Source organism: Malus sylvestris, chromosome 2 (genome assembly GCF_916048215.2).
Source record: "Malus sylvestris chromosome 2, drMalSylv7.2, whole genome shotgun sequence".
NCBI classification, from domain to species: Eukaryota; Viridiplantae; Streptophyta; class Magnoliopsida; order Rosales; family Rosaceae; genus Malus; species Malus sylvestris.
This window is the reverse complement of record NC_062261.1, coordinates 36022054-36046810: the sequence shown is the minus strand read 5'-3', so window position 1 is coordinate 36046810 and position 24757 is coordinate 36022054. Positions and strand designations below refer to the sequence as shown.

The 24757-nt window shown below is 40.3% G+C and overlaps 2 long non-coding RNA genes and 1 pseudogene across 10 annotated transcripts; 2 read left to right on the top strand and 1 right to left on the bottom strand.

Annotated features, from left to right (window-relative positions):
• On the top strand, positions 1 to 1082 carry LOC126589204 (uncharacterized). Of its 2 annotated transcripts, none has more exons than XR_007611768.1 (3): positions 1 to 20; positions 361 to 480; positions 895 to 1082. It is a non-coding gene; the product is annotated as an uncharacterized LOC126589204 (long non-coding RNA). The 2 variants fall into 2 exon arrangements; XR_007611767.1 differs by lacking the exon at positions 1 to 20 and adding an exon at positions 49 to 146.
• A 1145-nt stretch (positions 1083 to 2227) lies between these two features.
• Positions 2228 to 22126, top strand: LOC126589169 (uncharacterized). Of its 8 annotated transcripts, none has more exons than XR_007611759.1 (6): positions 2228 to 2373; positions 2484 to 3272; positions 4040 to 4745; positions 4847 to 5036; positions 14837 to 15116; positions 15200 to 15993. It is a non-coding gene; the product is annotated as an uncharacterized LOC126589169 (long non-coding RNA). The 8 variants fall into 8 exon arrangements; XR_007611756.1 differs by having other exon boundaries at positions 4847 to 5040; XR_007611750.1 differs by lacking the exons at positions 14837 to 15116; positions 15200 to 15993 and having other exon boundaries at positions 2484 to 2631; positions 2738 to 2806; positions 3158 to 3272; positions 4847 to 5236.
• LOC126589129 (60S ribosomal protein L6-3-like) lies at positions 5602 to 14144 on the bottom strand (annotated as a pseudogene).
• Positions 22127 to 24757: the final 2631 nt, after the last annotated feature.

The window sequence follows — 24757 nt, the reverse complement described above, 5'->3', positions numbered from 1 at the left end:
AAATGTTGTTACATCCAGCTGTAAGTATTGACTCTTTGTATCTGCTTTCACTTCGATCAGGTTGTGTACACGTTGTTGTACTTTATCTCATTGAGTGTAGAAAAGGCAGCTGAGTGCATGGTTCTGCTAATGTGGATTTTAGGAGGGTAAGACGTTCACAACCGTACCCATGTTTAGTTCTTGAGTTGACAGTAAAATCAAAAGAGAAATAAGAGGATGAACAGTAAATTAAGAAATGAAGAAAGTACACATAATTTGCAATTAAAAAAAAGGTGTAATGTAATACTTTTAACTTTAGTTGATATGTTTATCGTGGCAATGGAAAGTTAATAACGTATGGGATGTGACATCTTTTTGCAGATTCATTTGTGGTGGGATTGGGAGAGATGGCAGAAAGAAATAGATTGGATGGCTCTTCAGGGGACTAACCTGCCTTTAGCATTCACAGGGCAAGAATCAATTTGGAAGAAACTTTTCATGGTAAGTTATAATTGCTCTTACATATATGAAGATATTCATCAAATTCTAGGCTTCTACATTATATGTCTTGCATACGTTGCCTTTTTTAACACAGAATTTGTATGCCTTGCTTATAGGAGTTTCTTAATTAGCATATGGCTGCCATGCATGAAAAAGGAGAACATAAAACCTTGAATGTTCAACACAAGAGACATATAAATTCTATTTTCTGTACTCGTAATGTTTACATATCACATATAGATTACAATTTTGCAACGGAAGTACAGATTGATTTGAACCTGTGCTGGTGATAGGAGCAGTTTTTTTATTTGACTTATTGTAGTTTTTACGAGATGGGGGACATGTTATTTACTGCTGGAAACTATTTTTGTAATTCTTCAATTAGTAAAGTCTTAATGTCTCTAAAATGGTCAGGTAACCCTAGGATTTTCTGAGCAAATATAATTTGGATTGATCCAGATTCAACAACTTGGATTAGAAGCCCAAATAAATCTCAAAAGGGTGAATGGGCCTTGGATGTTGTTCTGGAGAAATCTGTTGTCAAGCAAAGTGGTGGTGCGTGGAGAATTTTCTCGATTCTTGCCTCCCTGTGCCTCACCTAATTGATGCCAGGCGTTCCTTCAGGTAAATAAGAGGTTCACAATTTTCCTTCATTCTAGTGCGAATCGTGAACTTGACCCTGTATCGAAGCCATGCTAGCTTTTGTGGTTAATTGTTTATATTATGGGTTGTAATAGTACTGTGTATATCTTGTTTTGTTGGTGTCATTTAGTATTACTGTATTAGGCAAGATAACCTAAATAATTTATTTCAAGCTGTATGTATTGACACTAACTCAATTTTTTGTTAGTCATTTTTTGTTTTGATACAGCTTGAAACTCAAAATTTTAGATATTGACTTAGTTGTTTGTCTCCAAGGCTCCAAGCCAAGTTCATTACTCAGTAGTCAGTAAACCTTCTGTCGAGTGAAAATTGCACCCAATCCACGTGTAAGAAAGTATAGGACAAAACTCCTAATTCTAGAAAGAATGAAAGATTCATCGAGGAGGACCAATACCATTCAAGAAGTACACAGGAAAAAATCTGAAATTTTCCTCATACAATACCAATTAAACAGTTTGTTGTGTCAAAACCTACTGTTTGATACTAACTCAACCTTTTTATCATTGGTTAACAAGTACGTAAAATCAGACACACGTTAAGCAATCGTGATTATATAATGTTTGATGGATCATATGTTGCTGCTGCATTGCTAGGAAATTATCACCCTTAATGTCCAGTAGCTTCTGTGGGTCGAATATGCTTCTCTCCCTTTGGAGTGTTTGACTTGCTAGACTTCTGTTGTTCTTCATAGCAATTAATTCTTTGCTTCCTTATTTATTTATTTATTTTCTAGCGGGCATGCTTTATCACATCAGTTGTGTATATATTTGTATGTATACTTTATTATACAATGATTTATTTTCTACTATATAATTTAATCTCTAGTTATGGATCAACCTTTCATGTGACTGATCTTCATTAGGTATGGACCTTGATTTTTCAATCTTTTCTGTAGTTATGTGCTGTATTTGTGGTTCCCTTTGGCATGCCACCTTCTTTTTTAGGCCTGTATTGTACATCTTATGTAATTTAACTTTTTTAATTTTCAAGGAAAATTGGATCATATTAGACCAACTCTGGGTGATATGAGATACGTATCCTACTTTCCTATTAAAAATACATTTTTGCATTGATTATGCAGTGGCCAAAGGAGTTCTGAAAGAGCATCTTATCCTCCTGGCAAATAGCATGACATGTGCTGGAAATTTTGTTGGCTTCAATTCCAGTGGATATAAAGCACTATCTCGATCAGTGAATATTCAAGTACCATTTACAGAAGCAACAGTTTTTGTGAGTAATCGAACTCTTTTGCCTAATTCTGTGAATGGCATGTACCTATAGTTCGTGGTTAGATGAACTACAATCACAACTAATTGTAATTGCATTACATGTGGTTGTAGACACCAAGAAAGGTGCTTTGAGAGAGCAGCTGAAAAGTGCCGCATGGACATGGATTCTTTGTCAAACATAGTTGCATCATGTTCATGAGGTAAACATGTTGCCGTTGGTACTGGATCCAGGTTTGATATCCTGTGGGACACAAGAGAGGTAAATATAATTTTTAACATACTTGTTGCCTTTCTCAGTTGTATGGAGTAGTTTAATCTGCTGCTGGAATGTTCCGTGCCATTTAATTTAAATATTTTTTTTTCAGGGAGGATAGAATCAAGTTTTAGAGACAAAGTTGGGGAGGTTGTGGACTATTTATGAGAGATGGAAACTGGTTGGTTTTGGCACCTCTCTATGGGCTTCGGTCTCATTTGTTTACCATGGTTGCCCTTGCCCATTCTTTTCAATTTCTATTAGAAAGCTGCTATGTCATAGGTTGTCCTGATTGTGGTGTGGGTGGTTTTTGTTCTGTGTTCTGTGTTGTTGCATGCTGTTGTCATACTTTTAATATCTTGGTTATTGCAGGTTGTGGACAGCATATTTGTGGACTGCTGGTCCACTTTGCAACTGTTTTTTTTTTTCCTTTCTTTCCTTGTTTGAATGTTTTAGTTGCAACATCTTTGCTTGGTGCTTGACAATGTTCTAACGTAATATCGGTGTTTAAATTATTCTATCCTGGACCCAGGTACATTGATGGGGATCCACTGTCAGCTGATGACCAGTCATTTATACTTGATACTGTTCTCAATTACCACCCGGATAAAGCTGTTGAAATGGATTCTGGAATTGGTCATCTCACAGTATGTGTATCTACCCTGTTCTTACTTAACTGCGTTTAATTTAGAATTATGTTTCTGGGCACTTTTGATACATTATGCTGGGAAACTGTGACTGATTTCATTGTTATATTGGTTATTCTAATGTTTGTTTGTTTGTTTTTTTTTAACTGAAGTATTAAGTTATAACGTTTATATTGAATTTTGTACATTGTCCATTGAGGTAAACTTCCATGTGTTTTGTTGATGCCTAAATTTGTTCTGCTTCTCAATGGAAATTCAAAACCCTTTTTTATGTCAATATTTATTTTTTAGCAAAGGGCTGTTACACATAGGAAGATGATCTAGACTGGGTTTAGTTGGAAAACCAATTTTCTTCTCTTTTTTGGTCTAGCTATTCACTCATGGCTCCAGCCTGCCAAGGTTGAGGTGATCGAATCTTTCAGATAAGAAGACATTAGAGGAGTATATACTTGTCCTTTATTATTAATTAAGACTCTGGTCCATTTCGAGGGTCTGGACTTGTCATGACGGGGAAGAGGTTTTCTTTCATAGTATTTGGAAAACATAGACAGGCCTGAATACCTCGTCTTATCACTTTTCTCAGGGACTACTTGTTTTGTAATAACATTCCCCCCTATTGACTATTTTGTGTTCTTTTTTGAAAACCAAAAGAAACATAAATCTCCGAAGCTTTGATGTTTTTGAATGAATTTGGCTTATGTATAAATTGGATTTATTTGATCTCAATGTCTCATAGTGTCCTAATTTACACCGGCCATTGATGACAGGTTGGTAGGGACGGCAGTTTTCAAGCAGCAGATGTTTTTTTGTTGTGACAACAGATGGCCATTACTTCCTAATTGGAAAATTGGGTTACCACAATCACCCCCTTAACAGCAGAGGTGTCTGCATTTAACGTTACTTCGATCAGGATAAGGGAATTGGATGCCTGAGCGTTCACAATTAGCCTACCGGTAATTGGCAACAGGTTCCTCCACAAACTCCTTCTTAAGAATAATCTAGGAAACAAATCGATGTCGGAAATATTTCAAAACAAATGAGCCTACCGGTAGACACAGTAGCGTTTACCTCTAGGATGGAGGAAGAAACTATGCATTGCAGTTCAAGCGGAAACAATTAATACGTATTAACTAACTCTAATGAAACCATATATACAACTCAAAGGAGGAAGCAAAGAAGAAAGATATAATCCCAGGTAATGATTCTACTTCTAGTATGGTGCTATTTGCCATTTTTTCACAACTCACGGTATAAGTATTCCCTAAGTAAGGAGATGGAAGTGAAACTACTCGGATGAAAGCTCTAGCGAGGAGGGAAGCGAAGCTGCTCGACAACAAATGGATCGAAAGAGAGTAAACGAAGTAGGCGAATCCATAGCAAGCCGATAGGATCATGCAGTGACTCGACTAGTTAGTCTCGGGATTGAATCAACCAAGGGAGGAGATGAGTTAGCGAATCAGGAGCAGAAACCAAGTAAATTACTTTACTTGGATCTGTTTTTAGCTACATTTCAACCTTTACTCCGGTAGCTTCTCAGAGTCTACCTTCCATGCTTTGACCATTTCTTTTGGCAGAGAAGAAGAGAAGAGATGCGGCTTTTGACGGATGTTCTTAGGTTCAGCAACAGTTGAGGAGCCAACATGCTCGACAATTATTCCATAAACACCTAGCGGAGATGGTAACAACCTAAATAGGAAGATTACAACTCCGAGAATTCCAACAGGAAAACAAGTTCTAGTCAGCATATCTACTTTTGCTTCTGAGGTAGGTTGATGACAATCTATGATTTCTGAATGTTAAATTGCTTCTGTGTCTTAAATTTTTCTGCAAAATTTTGCTATAATTGTTGGATTATGCCCAAGTGTTAGGAGATTTTGCATTGCTATTGAAGATTTGAGTGTTTGGTAAGAGATAAAAACGCAAGCTTTCGCATCAGCGAAATCGAATTTGCTTCTAGTTTTTCGCTGATCATCTGTATGCTTTTTGATGATCACCTGTTTTTCGGGTTTCAATTTTTCGGTGTAAGATTGTATTTCATCATTAAAAGGATAACAGTAGAATTTGAGTACCTTTCACTCTCATGTTGGGACCTGGCCAAAATCTTCTTGACCATCATTAACAAACCATTCACACTAAACTGCATCATTGATCACGTTGTTTTTTGTGTCTCAACTTTTTACACTTGATATTTTTGTTGTCTGTCTTTTGATGTTTATCATACATTGCTGTTGTGAACTATATGCAATACTAAGGAGAGAAATAGTTGAATGGAGGGCAAAATTAGGCGAGATATCTCAAAGGCAGAGGCAAAGAAAAAGGGAACTAGAAGAATTACAATGGCCAGTTTAGCACTATCTTTACTTGTGTATATTTCCAAAACATTTTAAGTGCGATAAAAAACATTTTAAGCACCTGCAGCATCGCCGCTTTTCCTAGTACATCACTAAACAAATATACAAAAAGTTTCTTTATACATGTATTTTCTCACACCCCTTTTTCGCCTTCTACATACTCATGTTTATTTCTGCCCGTTGATTATCAATTTATGTGAAAAGCACTTCCGAGTGAAAGAAAACACCGCTTATAAAGAAAATGAAAAAGAGCTTTGCACACCACATGATCTTAAGCAACATCTGGTTAGATGTCAATTACAAATAAAACTTTAGAGGACAACCACTAACGTCGAGTTCAAAACTAATGGAATGTTTGTAGGATATACTTCTCAGCTTCGTCTCTAGAAAACAAGCTCATGAGGCTTCATGCCTTGCTTGAGAGAAAACCTTGCAGCTAAATACTCCTTCATATCTGCAATTCTGTTGATGCATTGAATCAAGGGTGTATCAACAGCCTTCTGGTCATCTTTTTTCTCCTGGGGAAGTACTTTCTCGTCCTACAATTTGAAGAAAGAAATCAAAGGTTAGATGACAACTACAAAAAGACTGCCAAATGAATGAGCATCCACAGTATACACTCAAAATACACAAAAGATAAAAGAACCAACCTCCTCCGCTTCAAAGAATTCCCCTTCTCCCTTCTTCCTTTTCTTCTGGACTTCCTTTGCAAAACTCTTGTCATCAAACTTTTTCGCATTAACCCTAGAGATGTCAATCTTAGTTTTAGTTCCAATCACGTAAGACTGGTTCACACGTCTTAGAGGAACACCGTTAATCTTGAAAGGTCCTGAAATGACAAGAAACAACAGTCAGAAACACTCCAATACAGTGACACAAGGCAGAGGATATATAGGGAAAAAACACTCGTAGAAACTACCAATCCCAATCACCAACATGCACAGACAAGTGGTTCTCTTGTATTTACGTTCAACACACACTAAAAAATTTAATCACTTTAAATACATATGTAAATAATGACCATCTTCCATGTGCTAAATGGCCACAGCTTCATAAAATTAACAACCACCACACGTTCATCAGCCTGTTTTCCCTTGTAATATATTTGTATTTAGTATTTAAGCCATCATCTAAAAAATTGAAATCAACCAGCAGAACAATTGACACAAGGAATAAGAACTAATAAATCAACCAGAACAATGCGATAATGAAGAACTGAAACAGATGAAACAACATTTAAGGAGAGCACGAACTTGCCAGTGACCAAAAGCAAGCCAGATGAAAGCTGCTTAAGAAACACAACTCTCCATGAACCCCCTGGCAAGAATGATCAATACGGTACCAGGAGTAATGCTAGCTCTACACAATAAAAAGAAAGAAAATACCCAAACATTATTACGTATCCAAAGAAGAAAACACACAAAGGTTACCACAACTCAAAAACTTACATGAGACCATACGAACCAGTCCAATTTAAATTAAACACTAAAGGTTAAAAAAATAAAAACACATTTCCATCTCACACTTTGCGCATGTTAGGTTGCAAAAAGAAAGTAATCCAATTTTTACTCTCCATGTTATAACTTCTACTCTATATACCCCAATTTTTTATCCTCGTGATTGAAATGGATATTGAAAATCATAAACAGAACCCCAATACGACAATGTTAAACCGAATTCATGCAAATTCATACATCACATCTCAACATTTTCCACATTTCAGGTGCCAATCTTAGTGCAGAGCATTAGTACTCATGTGTACCCACCCATATGCTCCATCTCTGCTTGCAAAATCCCACCTATTTCTCACTTTCGACCTATTTTTGGGTATTTTCTGGAATAAAAAAAAAAAAGAAAAAAAAAAGCCCACCACCTAGAACTACATCCATACAACAACAACAACAACAACAACAACAAAGCCTTTTCCCACTAAGTGGGGTCGGCTATATGAATCCTAAAACGCCATTGCGCTCGGTTTTGTGTCATGTCCTCCGTTAGATCCAAGTACTCTAAGTCTTTTCTTAGAGTCTCTTCCAAAGTTTTCCTAGGTCTTCCTCTACCCCTTCGGCCCTGAACCTCTGTCCCGTAGTCACATCTTCGAACCAGAGCGTCAGTCGGCCTTCTTTGCACATGTCCAAAATCACCGGAGCCGATTTTCTCTCATCTTTCCTACAATTTCGGCTACTCCTACTTTACCTCGGATATCCTCATTCCCAATCTTATCCTTTCTCGTGTGCCCACACATCCCACGAAGCATCCTCATATCCGCTACACCCATTTTGTGTACGTGTTGATGCTTCACCGCCCAACATTCTGTGCCATACAACATCGCTGGCCTTATTGCCGTCTTATAAAATTTTCCCTTGAGCTTCAGTGGCCTACGACGGTCACACAACACGCCGGATGCACTCTTACACTTCATCCATCCAGCTCGTATTCTATGGTTGAGATCTCCATCTAATTCTCCGTTCTCTTGCAAGATAGATCCTAGGTAGCGAAAACGGTCGCTTTTTGTGATCTTCGCTAGATTGCTCCGGTCATTAGTGTGGATAAGTATATAAATGGATAGAGATAGGAAAGTAAACACAAGATGTACGTGGTTCACCCAGATTGGCTACGTCCACGGAATAGAAGAGTTCTCATTAATTGTGAAGGGTTTACACAAGTACATAGGTTCAAGCTCTCCTTTAGTGAGTACAAGTGAATGATTTAGTACAAATGACATTAGGAAATATTGTGGGAGAATGATCTCGTAATCACGAAACTTCTAAGTATCGGAGTGTGGTGTCGTCTTGACTTGCCTTATCTGTCTCATAGGTAGATGTGGCATCTTCTCTGGAAGTACTCTTCCTCCATCCAGGGGTGGTATCTTTAACTGGTGGAGATGCACAAGGTAATGTATCAATTTCACTTGAAGCTTACTTGTAGTTTCAGGCTTGGTCAAGCGCGATACAAACCATGTAGTAGGAGTCCTCCAAGTCGCCGAGCTAGGGGGTCTGCTGAAAGAGGTGACAGACAAGGTAAGCAATCAGAGCTCCGACTGATTGTTCACCTTCTCCCCCTCTTGCAGCAGCATGAAGGATAAAGAGAAGAAAAATGAGAAGAGATGATATGAGATACTTTTGCTTTTGAAGAAGTAACTTTCCACATGCTTATTCTTGAACTAAGCTGGAGGGTTTTCTGGTTTCCTCCAGAGTATAAGGCCGACTGAAGAATTTGAGGGTCAAAACAAGTCCATCAAATCTAGAGTACGTTCCACCCTGCTGATATGGGATACTTTTGCTTTTGACAGAGTAATGGATGTATCGGCACGTGTGCTGTTTCGCTTGTCTCCACATGCTTCCTTGTATCCTTCGCACTTGCCCTATCTGTTCCTCAAGCAGATGCGGAATCTTCCCTGGAAACATAAGATGTTGAAGATGAGTACTCGAGAGCAATGCCAGGTAAGTAATCAGGTAAGGGGTTCCAGGCAGTCAGTTCCTGGCTGGAAGCTTGATTCCAAGTGCTGACTGATTGCTCTCTTTCTCCTTGTCTTGCAGGTAAAAACAAGGCCAAAGGAAAAGACAGGGAAAAAGCATGATATGGGATACTCTTGCTTTTAACCCTGATGATATGAGATATTCTTGCTCTAGTATAGCTTGTTTGCAGAGGTATTATCGGGGGGAAAGAAAGCTGAATATTTCGAAAGGCTTCGTTGGGAGTGCCCTCTCAGATATGATGAAGGGTTGAGCATTTTTGCAGGTCTGCCTGTCCGTTGGGGATGAAGGTCGACATATATAGGAGTCTCCCTAACAACAAGTAGTAATGCTATTCCTTTACCCTGCTTGGTCATAGCACGGTAGTGGGAGCTGCCAGTTTCACATGTTTTAACTCTGTCAGAGCACTTTGTAAAAATGGTCTGTGGTATCTGGCTCTCGAGATTCGGAGAACGATGCCTCTTCGATTTTTGAGAAAGCAATCATGCTGGGGGTCTGGCTCTCGAGATTCGGAGAGCAGTGTCTCTTCGATTTTTGAGGAAGTAATCATGTTGGGAGTCTGGCTCTCGAGATTCGGAGGGCGGTGCCTCTTCGATTTTGGAGCAAGCAATCATGTTGGGAGTGTTGTCTCGAATGTGAGTAAAGGTTGGGCATGTTTGCTAGTCTACCTTGCCACGAAGCACAAAGGTTGACACACAGGGACTTTCCAATTATCCAGCAATGGTACTGTTCCTTTACCCTCTCTTCGCTTTTGAGAAAGTAGTCATGTTGGGAGTCTGGCTCTCGAGATTCGGAGGACGGTGCCTCTTCGATTTTGGAGCAAGCAATCTTGTTGGGAGTGTTTTCTCGAATGTGAGTAAATGTTAGGCATGTTTGCTAGTCTACCTTGCCACGAAGCACAGAGGTTGACACACAGGGACTTTCCAATTATCCAGCAGTGGTATTGTTCCTTTACCCTTGTGGGTAATAATATGGTAGCTAGACCTTCAAAATTTATGTGTCTACACTTTGTTAGTGTTGTTTCTTTGCTATTCTTTTACCTTTCTTGGTCAGAGCGATGTAGTAGGAGCTGCAAGCTTCACGTGCTCAACTTTGGCAGAGAACTTTGGCAAAGTTATCTGTGGTACCCATGAGCTATTGTTGCGTGTGGGAAGTGGGTGATTGAACAGTAAGATTCATGTGCTTTCTACTTCACCAGAAGTCTTCGACAAAATGCCCATAATTTCTGCAAAGCTGAGTGTGCGTGTGACAGGTGCTGACAAGGCTAGAAAAGTAGGTGCCTCTTCGATTTCTGAGATCGGCCCTCGTGGTCTCTGAGCAGCCCAGCTTTTGAGAAAGCGAGCGCCTATTCGATTGATTCGGAGAACGATGCCTCATCGATTTTTGAGAAAGCAATCATGCTGGGGGTCTGGCTCTCGAAGATTCGGGGAGCAGTGTCTCTTCGATTTTTGAGAAAGTAATCATGTTGGGAGTCTGGCTCTCGAGATTCAGAGGGCGGTGCCTCTTTGATTTTGGAGCAAGCAATCTTGTTGGGAGTGTTTTCTCGAATGTGAGTAAAGGTTGGGCATGTTTGCTAGTCTACCTTGCCACGAAGCACAGAGGTTGACACACAAGGACTTTCCAATTATCCAGCAATGGTACTGTTCCTTTACCCTCTATTCGATTTTTAAGAAAGTAGTCATGTTGGGAGTCTGGCTCTCGAGATTCGAAGGACGGTGCCTCTTCGATTTTGGAGCAAGCAATCTTATTGGGAGTGTTTTCTCGAATGTGAGTGAGTAAAGGTTGGGCATGTTTGCTAGTCTACCTCGCCACGAAGCACAGAGGTTGACACACAGGGACTTTCCAATTATCCAGCAGTGGTACTGTTCCTTTACCCTTATGGGTAATAATATGGTAGCTAGACCTTCAAAATTTATGGGTTTAAACTTTGTTAGTGCTGTTTCTTTGCTATTCTTTTACCCTTCTTGGTCAGAGCGATGTAGTGGGAGCTGCAAGCTTCACGTGCTCAACTTTGGCAAAGTTATCTGTGGTACCCATGAGCTATTGTTGCGTGTGGGAAGTGGGTGATTGAACAGTAAGATTCATGTGTTTTCTACTTCCCCAGAAGTCTTCGACAGAATGCCCATAATTTCCGCAAAGCTGAGTGTGCGTGTGACAGGTGCTGACAAGGCTGGAAAAGTAGGTGCCTCTTCGATTTCTGAGATCGGCCCTCGTGGTCTCTGGGGAGCCCAGCTTTTGAGAAAGCGAGCGCCTCTTCGATTTCTGAGATCGGCCTTCGTGGTCTTTGAGCAGCCCAACTTTTGAGAAAGCAAACGCCTCTTCGATTTCTGAGATCAACCCTCGTGATCTCTAAGCAGCCCAGCTTTTGAGAAAGCAAACGCCTCTTCGATTTCTGAGCAGGCGCCTCTTCGATTTCTGAAGCTCCGTCGAGTGCAGATTTTTATAGGGGCTGGCATTAAGTTCCAAAGCACACTTGAATCTCCACCAGTAGAAACTTCATTCTTACACTTCTAAGATCTTGATTTGTCCGACCTCTTCTCTCTTCAACACCTTTGAAAATGTCTGGCCCCTCCGACCGTCGTTTTGACTTGAACCTTCTTGAAGAGGCAACCCCGCTTTCTCCAGACAACATATGGCGCCCATCCTTCGTCTCCCCTACTGGTCCTCTTACCGTTGGGGATTCCGTGATGAAGAATGATATGACCGCTGCGGTGGTGGCTAGGAACCTTCTCACTCCCAAAGATAACAGACTACTTTCCAAACGGTCTGATGAGTTAGCTGTTAAGGATTCGCTGGCTCTCAGTCTTCAGTGTGCAGGTTCTGTGTCTAATATGGCCCAACGCCTATTTGCTCGAACCCGCCAAGTTGAATCATTGACGGCTGAAGTGATGAGTCTCAAACAGGAGATTAGAGGGCTCAAGCATGAGAATAAACAGTTGCACCGGCTCGCACATGACTATGCTACAAACATGAAGAGGAAGCTTGACCAGATGAAGGAAACTGATGGTCAGGTTTTACTTGATCATCAGAGATTTGTGGGTTTGTTCCAAAGGCATTTATTGCCTTCGTCTTCTGGGGCTGTACCGCGTAATGAAGCTCCGAATGATCAACCTCTGATGCCTCCTCCTTCTAGGGTTCTGTCCAGTACTGAGGCTCCAAATGATCCCCCTCCGGTGCCTTCTCTTTCTGGGGCTCTACCGACTGCTGAGACTTCTCCTAAGCAACCTTTGTGAAGGCTCCCTCTTGTGTGTTTATTTTGACTCATGTATATGTACATATTTGTAGCTTATCGGGGATATCAATAAATAAGCTTTCCTTCATTTCAACGTATTGTGTTAAATACACCAAAGCCTTCTTCGCTAAGTTCTTTGAATTTTCTTTTGTTGAAGCTTGTATGTTGAAGCTTTCTGAGTGGAGCATGTAGGTTGGGGTAGTGTTCCCTTAATTACCCGAGTGAGGAAAACTTCTCGGTTGGAGACTTGGAAAATCCAAGTCACTGAGTGGGATTGGCTATATGAATCTTAGAACGTCATTGTGCTCGATCCTGTGTCATGTCATTCGTTAGATCCAAGTACTCTAAGTCTTTTCTTAGAGTCTCTTCCAAAGTTTTCCTAGGTCTTCCTCTACCCCTTCGGCCCTGAACCTCTGTCCCATAGTCACATCTTCTAATCGGAGCGTCAGTAGGCCTTCTTTGCACATGTCCAAACCACCGTAACCGATTTTCTCTCATCTTTCCTTCAATTTCGGCTACTCCTACTTTACCCCGGATATCCTCATTCCTAATCTTATCCTTTCTCGTGTGCCCACACATCCAACGAAGCATCCTCATCTCCGCTACACCCATTTTGTGTACGTGTTGATGTTTCACCGCTCAACATTCTGTGCCATACAGCATCGCCGGCCTTATTGCCGTCCTATAAAATTTTCCCTTGAGCTTCAGTGGTATACGACGGTCACACAACACGCCGGATGCACTCTTCCACTTCATCCATCCAGCTTGTATTCTATGGTTGAGATCTCCATCTAATTCTCCGTTCTTTTGCAAGATAGATCCTAGGTAACGAAAACGGTCGCTCTTTGGTATTTCTTGATCTCTGATCCTCACCCCTAACTCGTTTTGGCCTCCATTTGCCTGGAACTTGCACTCCATATACTCTGTCTTTGATCGGCTTAGGCGAAGACCTTTAGATTCCAACACTTCTCTCCAAAGGTTAAGCTTTGCATTTACCCCTTCCTGAGTTTCATCTATCAACACTATATCGTCTGCGAAAAGCATACACCAAGGAATATCATCTTGAATATGTCTTGTTAACTCATCCATTACCAACGCAAAAAGGTAAGGAAATGTTTTTGTGTTTCAAAAGCACTTTTCTAAGATTCCCTGGAATTTTTGTTAACGGTTGGTCCCAAAAACACTTTCACCAAAAGTGTTTTCAGTCATCTAAAAGCATTTCTCAAACAAGCCATTAGATAGATACAACGTCACATAATTCAGACAATAACCACAGGAACAAACATTTTTCTCAGAATCCAAACACATTAAGACAACAATTCAGCACATCTTCTCGTCAATCAACAGCCAGAAAGAAATACAGACATACAGATAATCTATAGATATAAAGATGATTGAGAAAGAGGGAAAGATAGGGACCTGAGCTTTGTGGGCTTGGCCTCGCGCTTGTTGACGAGAGGCTTCTTGAAATCGTCGGCGGGGTAAAACTTGGGGGGCTTGACTGCTGGGGCGTCGGCGTCGGCCTTCATGTCGTGGCGAGGGACAACGCCGCCGTTCTTGGCCTTGATAGCCCAAAGCCCTCGCTTGTGGTACATCTTGGACCTCGAGTATTTTCCAATCCCTCTGATCAGATCTGGGTTTCTGACCACCTTTGAAATCATCGGCTCCGGCGCCATCGATATACTCTCTCTTCTATCAGGCGCTGGCCGTCTACGAAAGACTAGCCACAAAACACACGGGGAAGAAATTTGGGATACTCGCTACGGGGTTAATCACAGTAACACCCTATCACATTATTGTGTTTTACAAAATCCCTCATGAAGCATTACGCTAAACTTTCGGATAACCCCTTCTGGTAGAAAAGTCCTATTAATAAGACAAAATTACCTTTATAATTACTTACCTAACAAAATGAAAAAAAATAACTTTATAAATAAAAGAAAAAAAAATCAAATTGAAAATTACGTAAAACATTAAAACAGAGAAAATTAGATAGAATCTCACTTCTTTCCTTTCTCGGTATCTTTTTCTCCCTCAAATCCAAACATTTAAGACCAGCTTCAACTGAAGGGTTCAGGGGGCCGAAAATAGTCCGAAAATCGTCTCCAACCGAGGGTTAGGCCAGAAGACTCTAGAATTTGGAAGAGCCCCACGAAATCGGAGAGGGCTGAAGGGCTGGCCATTTTTTTTAATGTTTTGTTATTTATGTCGGTTATAACCGACGGGAGTTCTTAAAAAAAAAATTTGAATCCAACGGCTAGCTGGCGCCAGTTACCGTTGGATTCAAATTTTTTTTTTTTGGTTTTTAAGGCCCTGTTTTTTTTTAAATTCTCAACAATTCTATTTTTTTTTCTATAAATACCTAAACCATTCATTCACCATTCCTCACAAAATTTTCACCATTCCTACACCATTTCAATTCTCATATTTTCCTTCCTCTTTCAAAAATCTATCCTTCAATTTTTTCAATAATTTTCAAATGGTCTCGTCTGCAATGAAAGGTAGGGCTTGGATCCGAAAAGAAGATGAAGCTCTTTGCAAGGCTTATAGATGGGTGTCAGAAGATTGTGTGAGGGGGAATTGTCAAACAAATGACGGTGTTTGGACTCATGTGTCCAAAAAATACTTAGAGTTCTATGAAGGCACCACTCCAATGAATATTCGAAGCCACGAGAGTTGTTCTTCAAGATGGAAGAAACATCTTCAGCCAAGTTTGAACAAATGGCATCAAACATTGTTAGCAGTCGCAAGTAGACATGAAAGCGACGCTAATTACTACGATGAAGTAAGTGTTTTCACAATTTATTTTAAATATTTAATTATATTACATTTAATTTCATAAAGTAATTTCCTTTAATTTTTTTCTAGGTACGCCAAGCGGAGGAATTGTATATGGAGAGTATCTCGAAACCTTTCAGTTTCACTGTTGTTGGGAAATTTGTAAAGGGTGGGTGTTATTTGAAGATCCACCACAGAGAGCTCCTACGCCGGTGTTCGGAACTACATCCTCAACTGCAGATATGAATGAAGATGGATCTCCAACCATTCAACAAACAAGGGTATAAAATCTGTCTTCGGGTGAAGGTTCCATGCCTAGGGCTATGGGATGAAACAAGGCGTAAAGGTTGAAGGAAAAAGGCAAGGCAAATGATGATTACGCCGCTCAACATGAAGTGGCGGCCTCATTGCGATTATTGGCGGAGCAAAATGCCCTTGAGGCGGAAGAAAGGAAATGTAGGCATGAAGAATGGGCCAAACAAATACAAGAAGAGATGGATGATAAGAATATGAAAATGAACACTTCGAATTACACTCCAATGAGTAATGCCTATTTTGATAGAAAAAAAAAAAAGAAATTATGAGCCAACGACAGTTATTTACCTTTAACTATACTCCTATGATGGCGGATGATGAAGATGATGTTGATTATAGATATTAAATTTAAGTTATTGTAGTTTTTAAATTTAAGTTAATGTTGTTTTCAAATTTAATTTGTAGTTTTTAAATTTAATTTGTCGTTTTTAAATTGTAGTTGTAGTTTTTAAATATAAGTTGTAGTTTTTAAATTTAAGTTGTTGTTTTTAAATTTAAGTTGTTGTAGTTTTTAAATTTAAATAATAAATTATGTTTGGCCCTATGACCCTCAGTTGGAGACGGAGGCAAATATGGTCATGTACTGTTCATTAAAATATTAATATCTTAGAGAATCTTGGAGGGCCAGAGGTTGGAGATGGCCTAACTTCCCTTAGTTTATTCACTATGGTTACTCACACACACACACACCAGACCCACAATCCCCAAACCACCCTTTCCCCAACTCATTCCCAACAACACTCTCCCGATCTTCATCTCTGTAAAACAAGGACTCGGATTTTCTTTCTCCCTACTTTCCTCTCCTTCCCTTCCCTTCTCTTACACTTGTTTTTGGGTCTTTTTCTCTATTAAGAAGTCAACATAAGTCCGTTGAACAATCTCCAACCCAAAAACCCGAGACTATGCTAATCAAAACTTCCTCGACGATCAAATTAATACGCTATATTGAGACTCAAGTAGTAGGTAAGAGAATGAGTACGTGATAGTTGCTTTACCAAAGATAAACCCTAGAAGGGTATATTTATACCAGTCGAGGAAATGACCTTTTAAGATAGTAGAAACCTTATTAAACTGGAGAATCCCATATGATATCTAGAAAATAGATATTGTATCCTCTTAGGAGTGTGATTACTCGCAACGGATGTTGTTGATACCATATTTAGGGCCTCGTATTTAGACCTCGTATAAATACTCGGGGGACTTAAATGTAATTATGCGATAAAGGAAAGGGCACATATGTAATAAGTGAGGAGTCCTTATTCTATAAAAGGACCCCTCACCCTCACACTCACAATTAGGGAAGGCCATTTCTGGAGCCTTCTCACCCCTCTCACATCTCCTCTCATTACAGAGGTTCTCCCAGAGGTTCTCCCCCTCACCTCTCATATCAATACAATCAGTGTGGACGTAGCCCAAACCTTGGGGTGAACCACGATACATCTTGTGTTATTTACATTTCTTGCAGATTCACGGTCGGATTTATGTTGTTCCAAGACCTCCGGTTTTGTGCATCAACATTTGGCGTCGTCTGTGGGAATCGATACGAAAAGTTATGTCAGTTCTCTTTCATTTTTTCACCTCTGCCGTGATTCTGCACAACCCAATAACCAAACACCTGAGTCACTACAAAATCTATGTCTTCTGTTCCAGCTCCCGGTCACGACAGCAGCGTTAGAAACACGACAAGATACTATAGGCCCGCCAATCATGCGGACGAGATCGGCCAGTTGAATTTCAAGATCGACCCGGTTCCAGCTATAAAGTCTCATTTTGAAAGTTGCTCATCAAGTTTTACATCATCTGGAAGCGAAGCAAATACGCGAGGAAAGAAGTCCTGAAATTATAAGGTTAAATTTGTTCATGATGATGACGATTTTGTAAAGAAAACACTTCTCAAGTCTCAATCAGGCCCCGCGGTTTCCAAGAAACCTCATCGCCAGCCTATCGTAGCAGCCTATACATCACACAATGGGTAAATCATCGTCGATGCCCTTTCACGTCACCTATAAATCAGCCTAACACCTCTTTAGTTTTTAGAAAAACAAAATGACCAATTAAGCAAATCAGCAATCAAAATCCTTAGGGGTTTCATTCTAACCCAGTACCAAATCGATTTGAGATCTCAATTACCTCACTGTCTGGGTCGTCTTCCAGTTGAGGGATCTTGGCTGATCCGGGGTTACAAAGGAAAGAGGAGGGTTGCGAGCTTCAAAAGTATTTCGCATCTCACTTAGATGCTTCGCCTCTTATGCCTCCGAAGTAGACCACCGAGCCCAGTGAGATCGACCTCGAGGCGGGCCCTGGCGAACAAATCCAATGTCGAGTTTACCTTGAAATTACAACGATCTCGTCGGCGCGGAAGCCAGAGAGCTGAGTCCAGGGATGCTCGACGCAGGCGTGGGTGGAGGAGGAGATGGACGAGGTGGGGAGGATCAAGTTCCAGGCAGACGGCGAGTCGGAGATCTCGAAGGGGTTCTGCTCGTACCTGAGTTGGATGCTCGACGACGCAAAGGCGGGTGTGGTTCTGGCAGTGGATACCCAGGACTTGCAGGACGTGAATGTGGGGTGTACGGGAATGTGAATCCGAGAGTGAACACGTGGCACAACGTGCTGCTGGCGACGCAGAGGAAGGCTTAGGCTTTGGTGACAGAGCGAAAGCAGGGGATACGGGGAATAATGAGTAATGAGATTCTTGTGGTGATCTCCTCCTGCAAGTTCACTGATTTTCCTGATCATAATCGCCCGCGGCAACCATTGAAACAGCTCTGCGAAGAACTGCCTTGTGGACTTCCTCGGTGCTGGAGACCAGAAACGAAGCTCACTGTTCTGCACTCACATAGGAACACAGCTGATCTGGGTTAGATATACGAGTTGTCCAGTGAGCTGAGTCTCCACCTTCGAGTCAACTTGGTAGAGTATGATTATTCGGATTACGGACAGTCTCTGCTACCGACCTTCGTGGCCCATCATCTCAAGATGGGGGAAAGCAAAAGAAACAGAAAAAGGAAAAAGGAGGCTCTCATCGGGAGCACATGAGAAACAAAAGCAGAAAAGAGAAAGTAAAAGCCATCTGTAATCTGAAGACTTCACTGATTTTATCAGAAAAAGCAGAAGGGGAAAAGAGACACCCCACATGATTTTCTTGTCTGCAATCTGAAAAAGAGAAAGAGAAAGCAAAAGCAAGAAATAAACACCCCACCAGAGTGATGTAATTTATTTTATCTTTCGAAGACATCTGTATAAACCCCATCAGAGGGTAATATGTATAAACCCCATCATAAGGTAATAATAGTAAAAAAAAAAAAAAAAAAAAAAAAAGGGAAAAGCCCAAAATAAATAGGCTGAAATGTTGTGTGGAGGACGAAGGTCCATAAGCCCAAAATAGCACCAACCAGGTCATCAAAAGTACGCCCAGTACTCCACAAATTATTCGGCAACCAGCCTCTATTACCACCAACCAGGTGATGAGATGTACAACCCGTACTCTAATTTGGCAATTAACCATTCATGTCACTAACCAGGTGATGAAATGTACAACCTGTACTCTCATTCATGCCACCAACCAGGTGATCAAAAGTACGCCTAGTACTCCAAATTATACATGAGCATTACTCATGTCATTCATATATAAACATTCATGAGCATCACTCATGATAATCATACATAAACATTCATGATCATCATTCATGAGCATCACTCATGTTAACATTCATGAGCATCACTCATGACAACATCCATGAGCATCACTCATGACAACATCCATGAGCATCGCTCATGTCAACATCCATGAGCATCACTCATGTCAATCAAACGTTCATGAGCATCATTCATGTCAATCAGCTTCAAAAGCTTCATTTACAAAAGCTCTAGCTTCAAAAGCTTCATTTATAGAGCTACAGCTTCAAAAGCTTCATTTACAAAAGCTCTAGCTTCAAAAGCTTCATTTACAGAGCTCCAGCTTCAAAGCTTCACTTACAAAGCTTCAGTGCAGGGTATACAAATACCGCATCCGAACAACCGTCACTTCGACCCATACATGGATTCAATTTGAAGTCTCCAGCCAACAGACTCTATTAACCGAAGACTTGGGGGACTACATTATGTACCATATATTGGGCCTCAACTAGGCCTCATGAAAATACTTGGGGGACTTAGCCCATCACTTTTGTATTGAGGAGTGATCCCTTATTTTATAAAAGGGACTCCCTCACCTTCGTTAGAGAGCACTGCCGCCAGCTGAGCAACTGCCCTCGCCGAGAGCATCACTCCTAACCCATCACTTATGTATTGAGGAGCGAGCCCTTATTCTATAAAAGGGACTCCCTCACCATCATTAGAGAGCACCGCTGCCTCCTGAGCAACCGCCTCGCCGCGAGCATCACTCCTAACCCATCACTTATGTATTGAGGAACGAGCTCTTATTCTATAAAAGGGACCCCCTCACCACCATTAAAGAGCATCACCGCCTACTGAGCAACCGCCTAGCCGCGAGCATCAACTCTAGCCCATCATTTATGTATTGAGGAACGAGCCCTTATTTTATAAAAGGGACTCCCTCACCATCATTAGAGAGCATCAACTCTAGCCCATCATTTATGTATTGAGGAGCGATCCCTTATTCTATAAAAGGGACTCCCTCACTTTCAAACGCCACAAGCCAAGCCAACCAATGCAACATAAGCCACAAGACGAGCAGCCTCGCAGCGTGTGCCACTTCTAGTTAAGCATAATTTTAGATTAAGCACCACCTCATATCGAGCATCAGTTTAAGACAACATCTAGTTACTTCGGCCCACACATGGACTGAATTTCAAGTCTCCAGCCAAAAGACTTTCTTGACTGAAGACTTGGGGGACTACTGTTTATACCATATTTAGGGCCTTGTATTTAGACCTCGTATAAATACTCAGGGGATTTAAATGTAATTATTTGATAAATGAATGGGTAAATATGTAATAAGTGAGGAGTCCTTATTCTATAAAAGGACCCCTTACCCTCACAATTAAGGAAGGCCATTTCTGGAGCCTTTTCACCTCTCTCACATCTCCTCTCATTACAGAGGTTCTCCCCCTCACCTCTCAGATCAATACAATCAGTGTGGACGTAGCATAAACCTTGGGGTGAACCATGATACATCTTGTGTTATTTACATTTCTTGCAGATTCACGGTCAGATTTACGTTGTTCCAAGACCTCCGATTTTGTGCATCAACAGATGCCAATCTTTAGATTATAAGGACTCCAAGGTTATAGAAAACCTATTGCTTTCTAGCTGGATTAGGTATCTGTATGTGAAACAAGCATGGTCGATCTCAGCGAATTACCAACTGATTCCAAAACATGATGATGTTGGCATCGCTACTCGTTTATTCAACTCCCCAGTAGAGACTATCGGGTCCATGACCGAACTTCTATTGTATGTGTATTTTGATCAGTCTTACTCTTGCCTTTGAACACATTTAGAATTTGATAGGAGCATATTTATGCGACTTAGTTAGCATGCTTTCTTGCATTTACTTAGTTAGTTATTGCTTATAAGAGTGTTTTAAGCTATTTTTGTGTGTTTGTAGGTCCTAATAACAAAGTTGGAAAGAAAGTGCATTTTGGTGCAATTTGGAGCAATTTTGGGCCAAAATGGATTGCATGCATATGGAGCAAGTGGGATGGACGTTTTTGGTGTTTTAAAAAGGGTTTCAACACATGCAAAAATCTGAATAATGAAGTTGAAGTGTGGAAGTGTGCAGATACATACACCTAAGGAACAATTTGAAAGGAAAAGAAGTGAAAGATGCCATTTGTTGGATTGCTTTACAAGATGTATTCACATTTTCAGCAACTACAAACATAATTGCAAGCTGAAATGATGCATAGCATGTGTGTAGAGGTGTAAAGTGGTCAAAAGTTGATGTTTGCAAGTTGAAATGATGCAAAACATGTGTGTGAAAGTTGTCTAACAGCTAATACATGTGGAAAAGGGATGGAATACAAGGCAAATGCATCAGAAATTGATGAATGAAGGCACATGGACAGCTACAAAGGAGTTGAATTAGCAAAAAAGGAATGATTGCCTTTTGTTAAAGGCAAGACACAATGATAAAAGAGCATGTAAACTAGCTGTTTTTGCATCATTTTGGTCTTTGTTTGTATTGTTTATTGAAGCCACTTGAGTGATTCTTTGCTTTGGAGCTTCTATAAATAGGGAGTGAAGGGAAGAACACTACACATTACACTACATCAAAAACACATCAACCACCCCTTCATATTCAGAATTTTTGCCAGAAATCATTCCCTCTCTTTGCCGCAGCCTTCCACCACCATTCTCCCAAATTTCTGCCAAAATTCACCCCTTGCCGCACCCCCCCCATCAATCCTAAACCCTTCCATACCATCCCCTACCCATTCTCCCATACAAATACCACCCAAAAACCTGTCCAAAGTCTCTGTGCCTTAGCAAGGAGGAAGGAGAATTCGTGGATGCACCTGCTGTCCAAATTGGAGTATCTAGGTGTTTTCTTTCTTTGGATTTTAATGTCTAAATTTATGTATCTTTGCTTTGCGAGTATGAGGAACTAAACCCCCCCTTGGCTAGGGGGAAATTTGAAACCATGTTTATGCTTGCTATATGATTTGATTACTTCTAATTGCGTTTCATAAGTTGTGAATTCAATTTACTTATCTACATGAATTAAAACTGATTTGTGTATGTTGGTTGAGAGTGCATGCTTAATTTTCATGCATAAGTTTGATGCTAGGATATAAGGGAGTTTCACCTAATGGTTATGAACTTATATTCACAAGTAGTAAAGGTTGTTGATCACAATCGTGTTAAGTAAATTCTTGGCATAAGTTTCATGCAATTCATAGTAACGAGTGCTTCGCCAATGCTTATGATTTTCATATAACTTAATGATTCTTGCTTGTATCTCTATTATGCAATTCATGTAGGGAACTTGTGGGGAATGCTTTGGGTTGTCGTATGCAATTCATCCAATTCAATAGCTTAAGGAAAATCTGAGGGTTAATTAGTGCAATTCACGATTAATCTGGGGTGTTGGGAATTCATGGTTTATTGAGAAGCAATTGGAAATCGTTTTGTATCCAAGTGTGACATGTGTGGAGAAGAACCCCTTAGCTAGCTTTCCATCCATTCACTTTTATCAAATTCGTTTTAGAATCTGTTCAATTTACAAAGTTTGTTCTTGTTTTCAATTTTCGTCAAAACTCAATCCCCATTTATTTTGAAGTGTTAGATTAGTTAGAAATCAATTTAGTTTGTGTTTTTAAGTGTCTTGAGTCAAGTCATAACCCAATTTCGTCCAATTTAGTGTTAGGTGTTCAAAACTGCCCAGAAAGTGTTTTTAAGGCAGTTTTGAGTGTTTATTTGCTGTTTTGAGTCTTTTGGTTTGTTTTGGTGTTTTATAGTTTAGTTTTGCATTCTTTGAGTCTAGTTTAGTGTTTTAAACTTTGTTTTTACGTTTTCAGTCAGTTTCAAGTGATTTGGCAATCCCTCCTAATCCCCGGCCTAGAACAATCCCTACTTACATACTTTGCTACAATTAATAAAAAGAGGGTTTAATTTGTGTGCTTATATATTTCGCATCAGAATTCCTTCGATAATTCATATAACCATAACTTCAATAGGTTCCTCACAATAACATTTTAAGAGAAGTTGAACCATCGTTCAAAGATAGGTTCCATGATCCTACGTCACTTGCTCCGTAAGATCCAACCACTAGATTTTTTATTAGTAAGTTCCTATGGTCCTTAAATATTATGTACAATAATACTTCAAAGTTTGGTGGCGATCCAACGGTCAGATTGTCGTTTGCCAAAATATTCAAGTGGTAGACCTTAATGAAAATATACTCAAATGACGGAATTTCATTAATCGGACATCCAAAATGGAATCGGGGCATCAAATTTAGCTTAGGATGGTCAAGAGGTGCCTCGGCCCACGCGCCACCGCACGTGGTGGTCGGCCGCCCAGACTCGCCGGAAAATTTCACTTTTTCCAAAAATTCCCAAATTTTACAAGAATAAATATCTCAATGAGTAAAGTAAACTTTATACCTGTGGCCAAGTCCAATTTGGCCGGGAAAGGCTCCAAATTGACTCGCACCCGTCGGAAACCCTAAGGTGGGTGTTCTTCAATTCGACTTCCTCGATGTTCCAATGCCTCTACAATTGATTGGGTCTTGTTCCTGGGTCTAAGGGGAGTTTATCAAGGGTGGTGGTGAGTGGTGAAACTTGCAAAAACCTCCGAGCACCTAGACGGTTTATACGATTTTTGGCTTAAAATTCCTTCAAAATTGTGTGGAGATGGTAGATGGGGGGTAATGGAAGAGGTGGTAGGTATGGGATGGTTGAAGATCACCTGAAAATATGGTAGAAATGGCTGGAATTAGAACCGGTCGAAGGTGTTGTCGTGGTATACGGTCAACGAAAATGGAAGGGAAAAATCCCTATTTTCTTTTCTCCTCTTTTGATTAGCTGCTGCCTAACCGTTTCTAAAATTTGATTGGTCCCTTCCCTCTTTTAACTAATTGGTCCCTTAACCCAAATATCTGATTGGGCCTCTTACCCACAAAGTGAGAGTTTAAAAAACTTAAAACTAGTTTAGTAAAGCAACTTCAAATGTCCGTAATTATACCATTATAATCCGGACTCGCAAACGGCCTTCATCTATGCGTTCATGGTTCCGAGATCTATTTGAAAACACTAGTTGTAACTCGAAAGGTCGACGAATGCTAAAGATTGGTTATGAAACTTCAAATTCGATAACCAAATGATTTAAAATTCCTAAAATAAACGGAACTAAAATTAACTAATAAAAATAACACAATCGCGAAATACGAATTTAAACTACGAGATACGTAAAGAATATTGAAATTTCGGTGATGGGATTTCACAACAAGTCCTCACAATGACTCTTTGTTACTTACAAATAGTCGTCTTGACTCGTCAGCAATGGTTAGACAATCTGAATTTATCCTATACACTTAATATTCATTTCCCCGTCTTAGAGTCTACATGACTTGATCGTCAAAATGTCTACATTGGGAACCACCCTCCCAGTACTCCACTTCACGATCCTTTGTTTGTCTTTTTCTTTGCAAATCCTCTCATCTAATCTTGCATAGAATTGGGTCCAACAATAACTAGAAGACTTCCCAAAAAGAGAAGGATGACGAAGCAGAGAAGGCTATGAAACATCCGACCCTCTATATCAATTGCATCTACTAGGATGAAAACACATCGGCTCGACGAAAAAGGAGCAGAAGATAGCTTGCAAGAAGCCCAAAATGGTCGGCTCTATAAGCAAACCACTCTCCAT